This window comes from Oreochromis niloticus, unplaced genomic scaffold (genome assembly GCF_001858045.2).
Source record: "Oreochromis niloticus isolate F11D_XX unplaced genomic scaffold, O_niloticus_UMD_NMBU tig00006691_pilon, whole genome shotgun sequence".
NCBI lineage: Eukaryota > Metazoa > Chordata > Actinopteri > Cichliformes > Cichlidae > Oreochromis > Oreochromis niloticus.
In genome coordinates, this window is record NW_020328123.1 from 16,937 (window position 1) to 34,543 (window position 17,607).

Here is a 17,607-nt window from a genome sequence, read left to right on the forward strand (position 1 = left end):
TCGGGAAAAATGAGCTCCAATCTGCCACCTGCCATCACGTTTTCAGGGTTCATTCAGTGTGGAAATGTAGGACAAACAGCAGCACATGTTCTCTAAATGTTTGCAGTCATTTTAAATGAAGCTGATACTACATGAGACATTTTCCACATTTATTGTCTTTGAACAGAGAATAATAAAGCCATCAAACATATACAGGCTGTGCAAATACAAACTTCTGTGGTGCATTTGATGACCTGCAGAGGAGAACAAGTCGGGCTTTTCAGCCCTAACACAACCTCTTTGTTCTCAATACTACAAAACCTTCAAAGGCTGATATGCAAGTTTGCATGAATCACCAACACAGTTGTGTTTGTTTCTAGTATAGTTATAAATAAGCTGATCAAATATCTGCTGACTGATTAGATCCAGTATCTATTACAGATGAACTGGATATCACAGCATGTTGTTAATCCGTCATATCAAACTAAACAGTGTTGCTGGTGTAAATATCCTCCAGTAAAGTCAGATGAGGGCTGCTGTTGCCAGGTAACGATGATGTCACACTGGATCTTCTGATCTTTAGCATCGTAGTGTAACGGAGGGAGGGAAGGCGTTTCTTTGCACAGATATTAAGAAGAGAGAAACCCTCCTAAAACGGACAGAGCAGTGGGGCAGCCAAGGGAATGCACAACAAATTTAAAAACCATAAAGATAAAATATAATTTATTACATTTAAACAGTAAAAAAAAATGTAAAATAGATTAAAACAGCCCTGGCCAGGGGAGAACACACCATAAACATCAATAACACAAGATTAAAAGTCCCTAAGTCACTAAAAATTTAAAAATCCAGTGAAGCGGTGCAGGAGGGAAACCCGGCGGCGTCCTCGTCTCCTTCTTCGCGTTCTGCGCCCTGGTGCGCTAAAGGAAGAAAGGCAGCGGCAGTCACTACTCTTTTCGGCAGCTATCATTCATTAAAGGGGACAAGTCAAAAGACTTACCCCGAGTGGGCAGAGCTCTTAACTCTGCCCGCTGCTTCTTTGTAATTGCCAATCGGCACCGGCCCGCCTCGCCGCCTCTAGTTTCCGCAGACGCGAAATCTGGCCTCCAGTTGCTGAAGCAGTCGGACACCTCGCCCTGCGTCCTTGCGTATCGGCGCTGTATCCTCCTGGCTCGCTTCACGCCAAGCTCTCCCAGCCTCGCACTGACGCCAACTCCGGCGCCGCCGCCGCTTGCGGCCGTCAGCTGCCACTTCTAGATCGCCATCACTGCTGCTTCTCTCTCTCAGGCCTTCCTGTTTGTCGGCTGGTAGGCCCTCTTATTGGCCTCCGGGAACCTCGCAGGTGTATATGGTTCATAATCAGGGAGGGGCGGAGTCTTTCCGGACAAGTCACCAATAAATACAATAAACATGCAGTAAAACTCATAAAAATAAACCACTGTATAGTATTAAAATATTAAAATGTAAAACACAGCAAAACATGCACAATAAAAACCCAATGCAACTTGTCCATTTCCACCCCGTGACAGTAGCGCTCGGAGTCTGATGTTGGCTCATGTGTTGTCATACACCAACATGACGTTCTACTAGTCAAGGCCTCACCTTAACCCACTGATGCTGATCACACAGACCCACTAATAGAACTGTTTTATCAGGTTTATGCAGCGTCACCATTAATGTCACATTTAATCACATTTACATTACAAGCCCACTACAACCATTATCAACATTTTAAGTTACATTATACATCTGCACTGATTTAAAGTATTTTAACATGATTCATTTTTTCCACCTTAACAGTTCATTCCTCAAATCAAACAAGATATTTGACCCTCAAAAAATGTACCAACAAATAATTTTGCAATAAAAAATGTATTTTTCAACTTTTCCAAGTGAAATCAAACAAGTGTATTTAACAGTGAAACCAGAGTGGAAGCCGCTCATATAGAGTCCAACCCAGGCTAAAGTAAGTTGAGTAGAGCAGCATCATCATAGTGTCGGCTCTCTGAACACGGTGCAAGATCGCCATCTGCAGGACAAAACTAGTTTTTCTCGCCCTCCTCGTCAACGTCAAGATGACGTCATCGTACAGCAAAACATGCAGATCAGGTGACATGACTGTCTGAGAGGCGGAGTTAAACTGTGGCAGGTAAGCATGTGGAGGAGGAGCAACAACATGACGCTGGAACATCATCATTGCATTATACAGTTTCCGCTCTAACTGGATGCTGCTGTGAACAAGAACAGCTGTGGAACCAGGGTCCTGAGTGTCATCTATGGATGAATGCAGGTCAGTGTGTTGCTGGTGGAGGTGATGAATCACAGAGTCCATCTCACGTTGGAGTCAGAGCTTTTCTTCAGCTGCTCTCCGTCTGAAACTAGAAGCTCAAACAGATCTGATAAAGGAAAAGTGCCACATGAAGAAATGTTGCTGCACAGATGACCCTGGTTAGAAATGAAAAGCACGTGAGCCTTGTGCTTTGCGCTGGGCAGAGGGGGGAGGGGCGGTAGTTACACTCAGTAGCACAGGAACAGAGCGGGAGGGAGAGAGAGAGAAAGAGAGCCACAACAAGGTCACATTAGAAAGGTATAGTAATGATCCACAACTATTTCAGTTGCAGATGGTAAAGGATTCAGAAAGTTTATTCATGCAGGCCCATATGACAGAGAATATGCATCTTCTTTTTCATATTTTAATTTATATTAAATTGTGCTGTGGTTTGCAGTGTTTTGTGTTGTTTCACTTTAAATATGTTTAAAAGGAAAAAGCTGAAAATTTAAATAGTTAAAAGTTGAAATGTAAATAGCAGTTTTTTGTATTATGTGATTTATTTATTACATTTTATGTGGAGTGAAAAAATAAAATTATATTTACGGTGGCCCCTAGAGACAAAACACGTAAAAACACAACAGAAGTGCTCCAGGCTGCTCGGCGGATTGTTGAGCTTTTGTTACCTAGTGGCTACACAAGCCAGCAAGTACCAATGACCGGATTTGGTGTGTGATAGTAACAGGTAAATTAACTTTGTTTTTAAATTATTTGAATATATATGAGTGCTTGTGTATAAATACACAAAACATATACAAATAAATAAATCAAACATAACAAAGATCGCACTATCGGGAACGGAATAAGCTGGAAAGTGGGCTCTTTTTATCATTTCCCATCCTGGAGGCAATGTAAGGGATCTCATGTATCTGATGTTACTAAACGAAGACGTCAGGCTTGGATAGCAGCGGTGAGACGAGCTGATATCGAGTTCTCTGCCATCATTTTTTGTTGGTGTGCTCCCGACATTTTCATTCCAGTAAGTTCTAAAGAAATTCATTTCTTTATAGGCTTTTAGTTTTATTTTCAATGCGCTGAGGTCAAAGAAAATTAGAACAAACATCCTAATGTGTGATGCAGCAGAACTATGTTCCTTTTATAGAGTAGCTTATCGGTGACAACTTCAGAGTAGCAAGTGTAATTTGCCTTTTTTGCGGACGGCTCCTTTTGCCTTTCACTGCATACGGTGTGTTTATGTTTTATCTAGATCAAATTTCTGGGGCAGCTGCTGAGGAGAAGTCACTGTTATGTGCAACCTCTGGCTGTATCTTGGTCATATGGTCAACGTACTCACAATGTGGAGGCTTAAAAATGGCCAAATCTTGTACCCAACCGTTTGTGAATTAAATGTGTGCCTCCAGGAATTTATCATTCCGAAGATGATTCGCCGTGTATGCGCTGACTCCACAGACAAGGTACAAGAAGGTATCAGGGAAGGACAATGGCGGTAGGTCTTCAGGGTTTCTACTCCACTGCCGTATTTCATACGGGTCCACATTACCAATGCATGGTCTCGATACAGTCCTTTGACTTTTGAGCTGATTTTAAGCATGGTTCTGGCAGTTGTCCTTCCAACACAGTGTGTTTGTTTTGATTCGTGTCCTTCTCAAATAGCGCTGCGCTCCCACAATGCACTGCGGCGTTACATCAACTCCAAAGCCCTGTTAAATCATTTTTTGAATATGTTTTTAAAAAATTTCTTCACTCATGAGCCGTAAATAGAGGTGACATTGGCCGTGAGATAAAGACACAGGCATTAGAGCCTCTTAATGCGTGTTTTGTTTGGGTTTCCACCGGCGTGGAATTACCAAAAATAGAGAGGGCGTAGCTTAATGAAATAGAAAAAGACCTATTTCAACAATGTAACTGTATTCTGAATACCACCTTTTTAAATGGTAACTGTAATGGAATACAGTTACTCATATTTTCTATTTTAAATACATAACATCGGTACATATATTCCGTTACTCCCCAACACTGCCTTCACTTCAGTATAAAGTGTAATTTCTTAAAAATCAAAGTTTGAGTTAATTTTCACTGCAGTGAGGGGAAACAGTTGACCTTAGTACTAACATATAATAAATACCTTAATTCTAACTTTTCTCATCAAGAAAAACGCCAAAGTATTTTTCTAATGTTTAATGTCTGCGACTGATATGCAAGCATTTTAAATGTTTTGATTTCTTAAGAGACAATTTGAAATTTAAAACTAACTTTTGTTCCATCTAAGCAACGTAGAACCTGTTCTGTCCTCCATCTTTGTTTCAGTGTGAACAGTCTGTTGGAGCGGAGTCAACAGTTTGTGGCGCAGTATTTTTAACACCGACATCTTGACTCTATATCTAACAAACATCTATAGAAAATATTCATTTACAAAGTCCACTCTCTGTCTCCAGAGGTCCGTGTATATATAAACACCCAGAGCTCAGAGTCTTTCCAGGTGAGCTCAGGCCAATTAAATTTTTTAGTGTGACTCTGATCACAAACTAACAGAAAATGGTGGACACACTCGGCCTCGTTGGAAAACATTACAGACTGACTTTAATGGAGAGACCGGAAATAAATAAAAAAAAACCCACACAGTTTGTTGTGTGAAAAAATCAAACCTGAGCTAAACAAACAGTAAATTTCCTGTTAAAGGAGGAAACAAACTTACAGTTTCTTCACACAGAGACACCAACAACAAGCTCCACTCCACGAAGTTCAGGAAGTGAAAGTAAACTTTGAGCAGGAAGGAAACACCTAACGCTGCGTTCTTCAAAAGCTCATTTCAACCTGTTGAAGTTATGAATGAAAGTGCAGACGGAGACTGGATCACATGATGTTTAAGGTGTGTCATGTGACATGTTCAGTATTGTCTCACATGTCTAGATTGTCCCTGATATCATAACTGCTCAAACACTGATGATTATATTTGAAGAATTATTACTGATGGCAGCAAAGTTTGAATGGAGCTCTCTGTCTGTGCTGATTTGTCGCCCTCTCGAGGTCAAAACACAAACTGCATGATGTCACTGTAACCACCACAGTGACAGGAAGTGTTTTTATGACTGAAACACTGAAACGATGCTAACGGCTGTCGTTAGGCTCACTGATAGCAGTGCTGATGTGTTCATGTCAAACACTGGCTCAGATCAGACTCCTTCATCCTTCTCCAGCGTGAGGCCGCCCTCAGACCCACTGGAGCTCTGACCTTTGACCTCCTGACCCTCACCATTTCAGTCTCGTTGCATCTTTAAATGCAAATCCATCCAAACTGTAGCCGAGCAAAAGAAGCTGGAAGCTGTTCTATGAATGATGTTCATAGCAGGGTTTCTGTTTCTAGCTCAGACGTGTTAAACGCTGCTGCTGTGCTACATTTGTCATTTCCTGCTTTCACTACCATCCAGGTCAAAGCGCTGAAGTCATCTGATCACTTTAATGCAGTAAAACAGGAGCTGTAAGTCTGACATTTATTTACTGTCATCACAAACACACACAGCTGGATCAGCACCAGACAAAGGACTGAAAAGATGAATGATAATGATAAGAGCCAGCAGGGGGCAGCACAGAGGTGAGGCGCTGTCAGAGAAGCAGGCTTACATCAGACTGGTCATATTCCATCATCTATACCTGAAATAATCATCAAACACACGCAGAGCAGAAACATGTGGCAACATCTGGAGCTCAGTCTCAGTTTTATCCCTGAGACGTTTACCTCAGTCCTGCTCCTCTGCTTCCTGTTTACAGCGCACACATCATGCTGTGTACTGAGAGTCATGTGGTCAACTTAAAAGCCCAGAACAAAGCTTGTGACCAACACAGCGCAGACAGAGGTGATGTTCATGCTCTGTTTCTGGGTGGGAAACTCACCTGCGGGCGTGGTTGCTCCTCCCCTACAATCTCTGATGTCACAGCTGCTAAATTAGACTGAACTGAAGCCAGACTCAAACAGAAAACAGCCTCAAAGACTCAGAGAGAGAGCGCTGCTCCATCTCTGGACCCAGATATATGTTCAACCACCACGCTGCAGTGCATCCTGGGATAGGGTGGACCCACCTGTCCTTCAATCCAGGGAGAAGGAGGACATGTTTGTGGGAGCCTGGGATTCTGGACGGCCTTCGTGGCCTCACTGTGATGTCATGGACCTCCAGAGGAAGCAGAGGCTAAATTTAAACACATCTGCTGACTTCATGTGTTCTGCTCTGACAGCTGCCATGTGTCACAGCCTGGATAATAAAGCCAACAAAAATTCACTCAGCTCCAATAACACCATCATTGTTTGATGTCCAGAGGATTCATGAGACTGCAGACGATAAACTTTGACAATAATTCATTGATGAACGTGTGGTCAGATTATAAATGTCCTCAGTCAGCTGTTCAGTCTGTGTTTAGATATTATGTTAGCACAAACATTATTGCATGTTACCCACAATTCATGTGAAACTTTCACAGTGGAATCATTCACATCCATGTGTTAGCTGTTGTACTGCTGGACCATTTCTAAAGTGCATTTAGCTGTATGATCTCTAATCAATGATCCAAATCATTGATTCAACTCATCAAAGCCCCGAAACTGGACTTTAAATACTCGATTTGAGACATTTGAAGTCAAATATGAAGAAATGATTTCTCTGTCATTACTGCTGCAGACATACAAATATCAAAGCTGAGTTTTTGTCAAAGTACAGGCATGATGAAAAATGTGTGTTTCATTGTTTTCCATGTCCTGATATAAATACATCACCAGTTCTTGATTGAGTCTTTGTGTTACTGTTTGTGTAAACAGTCCATCAATGGGCGTTATTAGCAGTTATCAGCCCCATAACTGTGGCTCAGATTGCCCCTGCTAGCAGGCTCAGTAGGTCGTTATCACCAATTGGTGAGCCGGATCTTTGTGTTGCTGTTGGAGGGACGACGATGAATCCAGATCCAGTACAGACAGACTTCACTTCACACTGAGACGGGCACATAGCAGCTAACTACTGAAAAATGTCTATTTAATCAGTTTGAATATGATTTCCTCTTGAACAGAAACAGATTTCACAATGAAAAGGCTTCTGAACGTTACTCTTTTGCCACGAGCATCATCTGTATGATGGAAGTTGAGCCTGGAAATAGTTTTTTGCTAGTATAATACTTTAGCTGACGCTAACTTCAAAGCACGCCATGAGAATAACGTCACTAATGTTCAGCTACACTTTACTAGGTCACATCTGTGACACATGTCACTTAAATAAAGAAGCAAATATTGGCTCTGTTTTATCTGCTGGGCCCAAAAGTGACTCCCCGTATTTAAACTGCTATGAATAACTTGTTCGTCTATAATATGTGAAACATGTGTCAAATATCTCCATCATGAAAGATATCAGGTCATCTTGAGCCACAAAAACATTCCTATCATGAGGTAGAAGCTGGAATCAGTTTGTTGCAGACGTTTATATATCCCATATTTATCCAGTTAAAGTCACATTGAAATTCAAAAATGTCTTTTCAAGAGTCGTCTGTCCAAGAGGAGCAGAAACAAATATAACAACAGTTATTTAAGCTGTTTTAAAGGCCACAAAGGAGCAGATTGGTTATAATGCAGCTGCTTCAGAGGAATAAAGATGAAACACTGGTTTTATTTCATGTGTAACACCTTTCAATCATGTGTTGACTAAAGTCTATTGACCAGTATAAGTAAAGACATCACACACACACACATGGAAACACTGAAACCTGTTTTTGGTGCAGCAGCGGTCCCAGCTGCTCGCCTTTATCTAGACTGGGTCGGCTGCTTATCTCAATATAATCAATGTTTAAAGTTCTCAGTGTTTCTGTGTTGCTTCGTATAGGATCTCCCAGCATCATCACTGTGCTGTCCAATCATTGTGTGCTAGGTTACCCTTATAGTGCGATGTGTGTTTGCACAAAGAGAAGCATGTGTGTCAAATATAAATAAGCACAGAACAGAAAAAGCTGCCAGTTTCTTCTATTTAGAGTCAAGTTAGTGTTTTGTGTCTTTGTTTGAGGCCTAATGTCAAGCAGAGGTGTGTGTAACTGGACTGCTCTGTTATATGTGTGAAATGTGTGCTTCAGCATCATCTTCGTCACTGCTGATTCCTTTGTGTCATCATGTGTTGAGAAGAGAGAACAGTTATAACGGAGGAGCAACAGGAAGCCCTGAAATCTGCATCAACAAGGAAGTGTTGGCTCACCAGTGATCCCAGCAGAGCCACTGGTTTGGCTCCAGTTGTTCTAGATTCAATGATGTTGTTCCTACAGATACATGTTAGCATCTTTATTGTAGTAAAGTCTTGTAATGTGAAGCTAGAAACAAGGCAGCAAACAGCTCCATGATCTGATCTTAATGATGTTGTTTTTATTTCTGTCTTTCAGAACTGGATTGAAACTATCAAAGGTCTAAAAACAGCCTCAACCCTCCCAAAGACAAACTTTACACACGTCATCTTTCAGCTACAATCTTTGTTGCAGGGATCTTCTGCCAAACAAGGCTGAGAGAAGATTTCTTACAGCTGTCATGTTGATGCTGTTTCAATCTTTGGGCAAACACACTCATATATTAGGGCTGATATCAGGGCTGCACAAGTTCTTTGTGATCATGAATAATAGAAGTGTGCCTGTTGAAGATCATGTTTGCTACATGATTATATGTCCTGTTATTGTTCTGTATTATATTCAGCTTTCAGCATCCTTTCCCAGCCCCTGTTACACCATCCATACACATCACCATCAGCCTGCAACTAAAACCTCTGCAGAGACTCTGACGGGTGTCAAACAGGCAGCAAGTTTGACATAAAAGCTGCTTCAGGATCAAACTCATCAGGATGTGATAATAGGATTATTCCTTTGTGACATCATAATTAATCATTACTTAACATAAGAAATGCTTTATTTATCTCGCAAGTTTGAAGATGAGGCTAAATAAGGTGAAAAACATGTCAGTGTAATATATCAAATATGACAAGAAATGGCTTGGATAATTAACAGCTGGAAAATAATCCTAAAGTCCGTTGAAGCTGGAGATGTTGGAGGGCAGCAGAGATACTTCTATCCCTTGTGTCGGAGCTCCACCTTGTGGCAGGTTTAAGAACTGCTGTTCTTGTAAAGCTAAATTAGACTGATGCACCTCCGTAACAGACTGTAGAGGGTTTCTGGGGCAGTGACATGAACACTTTGTCTTTATTTATACTGTCATATTTTCCTGTTACATAAACCACAGCATGCTGAATATGAATAAACTGCATTTATGCAACTCAGTCTCTGCTTCTGACTGAGGAAAACCACAAATTATGTGTGTCACGCCTCCATGAAACAGACTCCTGACAGCCTCTGGGGAGCGAGGTCACATTAGCCCTGTTTTATTTTCTTACATTGGCTCCTGGTTAGTTTTAAATTTGCTTTAAAATTCTCACACTTAAGCTGTGTGAATGTTTTCAGTCGCGTTTTTCAGCTCCTGCTCAAACTGTACGATTGAATCGTACAGTTTGGGTTAGAAATTCAAAGGTCACAATGCAGGTTTCAGGACGTTCCCTCACTGTAACAGGTGGAGGAGAGGAAGCACAGGTGGATCCTCTGAGGAAGAGGAGTGTTCCTACAAACCACATGATCACATGACCAGAGGGGCGTGGCCTTCAGTGGTAGTAATAAAGGAACAGTCCACATGTGACACTTTGAAGGCTCCAACAAATCAGACCTGTGATCACTTTAACTCATGATGGATTGTTTGGATTTGTCTTTGTTTCTCTGGCTTTTCTTGTGTGTCTGTGTGTCTTTGTGTGTTGGATAGAGTCATGTGACCTGCCCAGGGACGACACATGAGCAGCTCAAATCTGGCAGGTTTCATGAACATGAACTCTGTCCCTGTCAAATAAATCCAGATAAAAACAGCCGGTTACATTAAATCTGATCCAGTGTTGTTCTTCTTCTGTGGTGTTTGTGATGGAGCAGCTGCTCCTGATGTGTGTGAAGATGAAACCTGGGCTCCTGCAGCTTTCTTTGCTACAGAAAGTTACATTTAAGATGTTTAATGTCACATACAATGAAGTTTAGGACTCATTTAAAGCAGCATGAACTAACAGTTGTATCAGGAAAGGGAAATAAATGAGATGTGAACACCAAGAAATAAGTGAAATGATGATGAAGAATGCAGAACTATAATTGAACCAAAACTAGATCCCCCAGAAACATCCTCAGAAATCCAAACCTTGTCTCTAAGACCCAGAAGTAACACAGTCCACACTAGACTGTGGATCCACCACAGCCCTGCAGGACTGTTTGGACAATATGGTCTGGAGTGTATTCACAGAAGGAACAGACTTGGAGGGCCACACATCTGCTGTACTCTCATACATCTGCACTGAGAGTGTAACAACAACAAAGACAAAGTGTTCCCAAAGCAGAAGCCATGGCTCAACAGTGAGGTGCAAGCTCTACTGAGAGCAGCGCCTTCAGATCAGGAGACCAACAAACCTACAAAGAGGTGTCTAATCTAAAGGCATCAAAGAATCCAAACGCAGATTCAAACAGCGCATCGAGGAACACTTTAACACAAACCACTCCAGAAACATGTGGCAGGGATCAAGACACTCACTGGCTACAAGGACAATCGCACACAAACAAACTCCCGCACATCACCTCACCTGACACCATGAAGCAGTTCTTCGCCCGCTTTGACCAACAAAACAGTGACACCAACACCTATCCTGCGTTACAGAGAGGGACGACGCCCCCATCCAGCTGGAGCAGCATCAGGTCAGAGCCACACTGACAGAGTCTATGCGAGGAAAGCAGCTGGTGCTGACGGTGCAGCCGGTGGAGTGCTTAAAGCATGTGCAGACCAACTAGCAGAGGTTTTCACCACCATCTTCAACCTCTCACTGCTACAGTCTGTAGAAGGCAAACAGGTGGACAGAGGACACCATCATTACAGCTCTTCACACAACCCTCACACATCTGGACAGTAGGAAACACGTACGTGAGAATGCTGTTTGTGGACTTTACCTTCAACACAGTTCAAGCCCACAAACTGGTTCATAAACTCAGCAACTTAGGACCCAGCAGCTCACTGTGCAGCTGGATACTGGACTTCCTGAGCAACACACCCCAGAACGTCAGGCTGGGAGCCACACCTCCTCCACCCTCACTCTGAACGTGTGTCCTCAGTCCCCTCTTATACTCACTTTTCACCCATGACTGTTCTCCAGTCCACACCAGTAACACCATTATAAATGTGCTGATGACACCACCATCATAGGACTGATGGACAACAACGATGATTCAGCTACAGAGAGGAGGTTCAGCATCTGAAGCAATGGTGTGACGACAACAACCTGAACCCAGCCAAGACCAAGGACATGATGATCGACTTCAGCAGAACAAAGCCATCTGAGCACTCCACCCTCTACATTGATGGAGGAGGCAGAAAGGGTGGAGAGCTTCAAGTTCCTCAGAGTCCACATCTCGGCCGACCTTACCTGGTCCACAAACATCTCCCACCAGGTAGGGAAAGCACAACAAAGGCTGCACTTCCTCAGGAAGCAATGTCAAGCCCCAAAGCCTGCTAATTAATTTCTACTGCTCCACCATCGAGAGCCTTCTGACCTCCTGCTGCACCCTCTGCTTCAACTGCTGCACTGTGGAGGACAAGAGGAAACTGCAGCGCGTGGTGAGGGCAGCAGAGCGGCCAATCGGCACTTCACTGACCCCCCTCAGAGACATCTATACTGGCAGCCTTCAGCAGGAAGCCAGCATCATCATCAAGGACCCCTCCACCCTGGACACTCACTTTCCCACCTTCCCTCTGGTAAACTCTACAGGTCCAACAAAGACAAACAGACTCAGTAGAAGTTTCTACCTCCACCCTGATTGAAGGTTAACTGTGCTGTTAACACTCATGGACACTTGCACTAGATTTATTTCTAAACAGTATTCATTACAGTAGAATTCCTGCCTCTATTTATAGAACTGTATTCTTTTACAGCAGCAACCAGCATTCCTACCGCTTACTCAATGTGCAATCCCACCAATCACAGAGCACCTTATACTGACCTGATCCTCCTCTTTACACTGTACCTGCAGATATATCTATAGATTTGTTTCTGTATATAACTTGTGCAGATCCTTTTGTTTAGATACTTCATTTATTGTGCATTACACACATTCCCTGTGTAGGTACCTCTGAAACTTGTTCTTATCTTTATTTCTCTTCTTCTATTATCCTAAGAATCTGAATGTAAACAGATACAAGCTGCCAATGGAGAGAAACTCCTCATTGTTCTGGTAACAGTGACAATAAAGATCTTCTATCTTATCCTGATAGAATTTCTATGAATGTCTGTCAAACTGTGGACTCACGGGACGAGTCTTCAGATGACGTCTGCTGCTCATCGCAAGAACTCGAGCAACTAACCATAAACGTTCATCCTCTCTGTGTCTGACTTTTAGCTTCAAAATCGCTTCATTTCATTTTCTTCTTTTCTTCTTAACATAGAAAATTCCATTATGAACATTTGGCTGCATATGAATATACTTCACTTTATGAAGCATCAACCCATGCAGTTCATCTTCAGTTAGATTCACCATCAGCTCATTTTCACATCAACATCCACATAATGTCTTTTTGATTCAAATACACAGGAAAACTTTCTTCCCAGAAACAAATATATTCAGTATAATTGATTTGATTTCCATGTTAATGTTAGACTAGAAAAATTTGCATTTCCTGCGAAAATGCAGTGTGGATGCTGTAAAGCTGAAGCTGTCTGCTGAGAATAGTTGAAAATAGCTGAAGAAGCTGAAGAAATCAAAGTCAGTGTTTAAAAAGTTGTTGAAATTTTAATAACTTTGCAGAACAACATCAAGTTAACAAAAATGTAATAACTTAGCAGAAATGCAATAACTTAGAAGAAACAACAATTCAGCAGAAATGTTGTAGTTTACCAGAAGCTACAACTTAGCAGAAATGTAATAATTTAGAATAACATAACTTAGCAGAAATGATATAATTTTGCAGAAATGTAATTATTAGGAAAAAACTGTAAACAGATAACAGCTGAAAATGATGAAGTAACCTCAAAGTTACTTGTTTAACTGTGAAAAATGACCAGAAACATTAGAAAAGGAAGAAAACCAATTCAATTCAATTTATGTAGCGCCAAATCACAACAAAAGTCGCCTTAAGGCGCTTCATAGATACAGAGAAAAACCCAACAATCATATGACCCCCTATGAGCAAGCACTTTGGCGACAGTGGGAAGGAAAAACTCCCTTTTAACAGGAAGAAACCTCCAGCAGAACCAGGCTCAGGGAGGGGCGGCCATCTGCTGCGACCGGTTGGGGTGAGAGAAGGAAGACAGGAATACCAGCCAGCAGATAAACTGATGTGAAACAAAACCAAGGTAAAATTGCAAAATTTACACAGTTGGTGAAATGTAAAAATGGCAACAAAAAAACCCCAAACAAACAAAAAACCCCCCTCACAAACAACATTTAGTTAATAAATGCACAAGATGATTTGATAATAAATATGGTACCAATCTACAAAATACTGTCGAAATGAAGTCCACATTGTGATATATTTGAGGTGTGGAGAGTCACACAGCTAAACAATCGATGTGCATATTTAAAGAATCAAATAAAGAACATTGTTGTGGAATAAATTACAGTGAATAATAATCACTGCCCTGTGTTAGAAAGTGACTTATGATGAGGTATTAATTGGCTTAACTTTACCTCTAACAGCTTTTCACATAGTGCTGTGACCAGGGTGAAATCCATCATAAAGTAACTGTAAACAGTAGAACCATTAGCATGAATGTTATGGTTCTACTCTGATCAAAACTCAAGTCAGCTGTGTGACAGATGATATAAAATGATAAAGAGGAACACATATAAATGGATGTGACCTTTATGAACTTTTCAAAATGACTTTATATGTCTGACCCATTATCTATATATATTAGAGCAGATGTGGAAAACCACTGTTAGACCTACTCTATACTAACACAAACACAGTCAAAAATTCATTGCTAGTGTGACATGTGGTCCTTTTTGCCTTTGACCAATGATATGCTGGTTACTTGGACCAGTTTAGTATTTGCTGTCACAGAGGAATGTTAACCATAAATCCAAAAGACAAAACTGACAAAATATGTTAATTGCAAACATGTTTTTGCTTAGTAAAAGAATTGAAATTACATGGAAACTGTCACCTTAAAGCCTCATTGTAAATATCATCACAAACAGATGTTTTCCACACGGTTAACAAAGCTCCACCACATCCAATCACTGCATATAAATCTAAAAGAAAACAACAACAAATAAAATGTAATTAACACAAGGGAAGTCTAAGGAGCTTGGAAAGAAAAGCGTCTGGACTTCTTTGAGTTCCTTGAAGACGTTTCACCTCTCATCCGAGAAGCTTCTTCAGTTCTAAGGGTCAATGGTGGAGAGTCCCAGATTTAAACCCAGTGGGAGTTTCCCCCCAAAGAGGGACAAAGAACCCCTGATGATCCTCTACCTAATCACATGAGCCAAGGTGTGAAAGTGGGTGTGGGTCCCAATCAGCCAGGGTTTCGAGTGAGCTCATTGTGAAACCTGGCCCCACCCTATCATGTGATTTCCTGAGGTCAGGAAATCACCCACGCCCACTCCCAGGATGGGAGTGGGTGTTAAGGTGTCTGGGGAGGGAACTCAAAACTGGAATATAGATGGCAGACAGTTGGTGTCGTAAACCACCGCCTCTGTTCAAAGATGGTCGCTCACAGTGGACCTAAATGGCCTCTTTCACTCCTCTTTCAAACCATCTGTCCTCTCTGTCCAAAATGTGAACGTTGGCATCCTCGAAAGACTGGCCTTTGTCCTTTAGATGCAGATGAACTGCTGAGTCTTGTCCCGTGGAGGTGGCTCTTCTATGTTGTGCCATGCGCTTGTGAAGTGGCTGTTTGGTCTCTCCGATGTAGAGGTCTGGGCATTCCTCGCTGCACTGTACAGCATACACCACATTGTTAGGTTTGTGTTTAGGAGTTTTGTCTTTCGGGTGAACCAGTTTCTGTCTGAGTGTGTTGCTGGGTCTGAAGTACACTGGGATGTCGTATTTGGAGAAAACTCTCCTGAGTTTTTCTGATACACCGGCTACATAGGGGATGACAATGTTGTTGCGTCTGTCTTTCTTATCCTCCCTCGCTGGTGTCTGATGTTCTTTTCTGTGAAGCTGGAATGCAGGCACACTGGATGAGCTTGTTCTAAAAAATACAGAAAAGGGAACATTTTATTTGTGTTAAGGCCTAAAAATTACAAATAAGTTATAAAATGGACAATGTTGAAATACCTTATAGGTGCTGCAGGCCACATAACCAGAATCCAGAGCAATCTCACACTCACATGATGGTGAGGAAAGACATGAGCTCTGTGATGAGGTTTGAATGTCTCAGTTGGGACACTGAAGAACTCAGAAGACAGCAATACCTGCACAGAGAGACAGAGTAGAAAAAGCATAGATTTGTAATCGATAATGTGAATTAAAACTCAAAAAGTGTCAACAAGTTTAATCATTTGAGTGTGGAATTATTTATGCAATAAACAGGATTTTAATTAATTAATTGAATTAAGAACACTGACATTTTTTTTTATCAAAGATAAAGAATCATACCTCTCTCTGCTCTGAGGATCACTGAGCATCTCTGACAGGAAATACAGTTTCCTCAGTATCAGTCATCATTGATGGTCTCAGAGGTGTGTAGTGTGGCAGCATGATGATGGTCTCCAGATCAGGCAGGAGGTCAGGTGATGGGTGTGTCATCTTCTCCATTGAAGACACACTGGTATGGCAGTTCATAACACAGCAGTCTCCTTGTGGCATGTAGTTATCTGTGCAGTCCAGCACTGATGGATCAGGTTTGGCTCAGCAGTTCATGAAGATGGTGTTAAGATGTTGTTGTTTCAGCTGAGGATGGTGAAGTTTGAAGGTTTTGCCACAAAGGAGACTGTGCCCTGTCTGAAAAAATACATCTACAAAACAAGTGCTTATAACACCACCCACCCAGCTCAGCCCCCAAGTGTCTATGTAATGCTGGTATGGGGTGTCGGTCAATAACTCTAATTAGTGCATCAGAAAGCGTGGGCTACACCTAAAACCCACACTTTCTGATGTCTTTGTTTATGAGCAGCTTTTTCCAGCTGCTCAGAGAATTCTGACTTGGCCTTTAGCCACCCAAACCCAAACCCACCCGGATAAAGGCCAAGTCAAACTCACACACCATATAAGCATTACATAGACACTTGGGGGCTGAGCTGGGTGGGTGGTGTTAAACTGTAGTCGAGAACTTTCAGAAAACTATCCATTTACTTCTAAATCAGTTTTTATACATATTCTGTAAGCTGTACTAATGTTTTTCTCTACATAATGTATCATTATAGACATCTCTGGTAGCCTAAAGATAGTTTAAAACTTTTAACATTTTTTACCTGTAAAACATGATAAGCAAAACCTCATTCATCCCAAAAACTTTTGATTCTACAAAATCTACTATAATCAAGAAAATATAATTGTCTGTATTTATTCATGTGACCCATAATAAATACCTGCATTTATCTGGGATTTATTTATTTACTATTTCATATTTTAAAGCCCTTGGAGGGGAAGATCTCGTTTGTTGAGCTACATACGTCACAGTAAAAAGATGTAGTCATTTAAAACATGAGAATAAAAAAATGATGTTGGTTTATCAAATGTTGCAGCACATTTCAGATCAGAGGTGCATGATAGCAGAAAGCAGATCTCCCTGCTCTGCATGAAGTTCAGCAATGATTTGTTGAAATGATTAATAACATTGCAATAAGAAAGGGTCTTCTGACAGACAGAGTAGGGAAGACCCTTTTTTCAATGAAAAATCTTTTTCATGCTCTACAATCAGTAAACTCTGTAACAAACATAATCTGTAACTGTTTCAAAACTCACCAGACGACTTCATGATTGGCTGGAGGACAGGACACAAAACACAGGGTTGTGGTAACTGTAATATGTTCTCAGGACACCTGAATGGAGACTTTGCTGTGGCTGAGAAATAAAAATGAGGTCAAGCAGGGTGTTCTTGTCTGTAGTGGCAGAAGTGATCAGCTGTGAATACCCTCTCGACTGAAACTGCTCCAGAATCTGTTTTCTTCCACTCTGCAACTGGTTCTCATTAAAATCTCCACACACAATTATTGGGTGACAGTCCATTATTTCAAGTGAATCTAAAAGACTTACCAGGTTTTGCATGAACGGTGTCAAACTGTAGTCAGGAGGTCTGTACACAACAGCAATGAGTGCAGGG

At 41.5% G+C, this 17,607-nt stretch overlaps 1 long non-coding RNA gene across 1 annotated transcript; it reads right to left on the reverse strand.

Annotated features, from left to right (window-relative positions):
* Positions 1 to 685: 685 nt before the first annotated feature.
* LOC102080752 (uncharacterized) lies at positions 686 to 5,435 on the reverse strand. The gene is made up of 2 exons (XR_268205.3): positions 4,965 to 5,435; positions 686 to 2,357 (listed from the first exon to the last, which is right to left on the reverse strand). It is a non-coding gene; the product is annotated as an uncharacterized LOC102080752 (long non-coding RNA).
* Positions 5,436 to 17,607: the final 12,172 nt, after the last annotated feature.